A 1,608-nucleotide genomic window follows, 5' to 3' on the forward strand; every position below is an offset into this window, starting at 1 on the left:
CGGTGATTTGTCAAACATAACGTCATCATCATCATTATCGCCGTCAATAGCAGAAAGTAAACATACACTAATAAAATGAAGCTACAACTAAGAAACATAAGAAAGAGATCATAACAAATCCCCAAAACCCAACCCAACTCGCTAACGGTGAAATCAACCCTCCCTCAATTCTTCTCTTTTTTTTTATTTTTTTAACAAAAAAAGATATCATTAACTGAAAGCAATTACATGGTTTTGTCTCTCATTGAGAGAGCGATCAGATCATAAGTAAGACATCCTTCACTCTTACAAAAACTAAGAACCAAAATGCTATTACAAAAGACTTGTGAGCTTATGAACATGTAGCTCCTGAACAAAATTACAACATACAAAATATAGTCTATAAGACCAATCTTCTCCGCCACCACAACAAAACATCCTGGATCTAGGTTCCACCAATGAGAAAACAAAACCATATGAACCCCCAGTTGCACGTGAAACATCCACAAAAGGAGAGCATAAACCCCGAGTCCAACATGATAATTGGCCACCATGCCATCATTCATAATCACAATTTTCATTTCAGCCTGAGTAGTCAAGCCAAAAACCAAGAATAGCCAAAAAAACCTTCTGCTACAGTAATAATTATCAAGGTGAATCGCCCATATCAACAGCATGAAAAAAGCCCTTCTACAGTGAATTTCTTGTACTACTAACATTTCTAGCACCTTACCCAGCGGCCAAAACAAACTAGTAAAAATCCAAAACTCATGGCATTCATGCCCATCAAGAAAACCAGAAACTAACCAACTCGAAACTAGGGAACCCCAAAACCAAGTAGAAAAAAAAACAAAAATAAGAGCAGCATGGGGGTGCTTGGGGGGTCCTTATCCCCTCCATTAGCAAGATGAATCGTGGTCTCATACATCTCGTATACCTCCACAACTCCTGTAAAACCCCGAAAATTTGAATACTTTATGATAAATATTAATAAATATGTTATACATTTATAAATAATATATTATGATGTTTGAGTATGCTAGGAATTGATTTGAGATCAATTCAATGTATATATGTATATATGTGAGTACAAATACACAAATCATGCATAAAGGCCAAGAGTGAGAATCTGGGAATTTTAACCAGTTGAGAGTTTCTATGTTTTTCACACCGATGCATTACGAATCTGGAAAAGTGTATAATACCAAAGTTGTAGGTATCTTCAAGAGATTTCCAACAAATCTTAGATTACCTTATTCCGAGGTCGTATGAGAAAGTTATAGTCAAAATACCGAAGGAGTATTTTCCTAGTCAGACTAGGTTTCCTGGTTCGGGTCTAACAGGTTTGTTTCGGGTTTGTCTCTATAAATACCTATATTTTTCACAAAAATTCCTTTCTTTTATCATATCTAAGAACCCTAACAGCCATCAAACACCCATAAACCCTATTTTGAATTCTTGGAGAGGATTGGAGGCTTTCAAGTTGGGTTTTTGTTGATTTTTTTTTTGGCTTTTGGAGTGGAGATCTCCTTCAACGTTGCTTCTAACAAGTTTTTCCTCCAACCCCAGGTGAGTATCATCTCTACTAATCCCCCTCCCAGTTTTTAAAATATTTTTGAAGAGTTTTTA

Source organism: Asparagus officinalis, chromosome 7 (genome assembly GCF_001876935.1).
Source record: "Asparagus officinalis chromosome 7, Aspof.V1, whole genome shotgun sequence".
NCBI lineage: Eukaryota > Viridiplantae > Streptophyta > Magnoliopsida > Asparagales > Asparagaceae > Asparagus > Asparagus officinalis.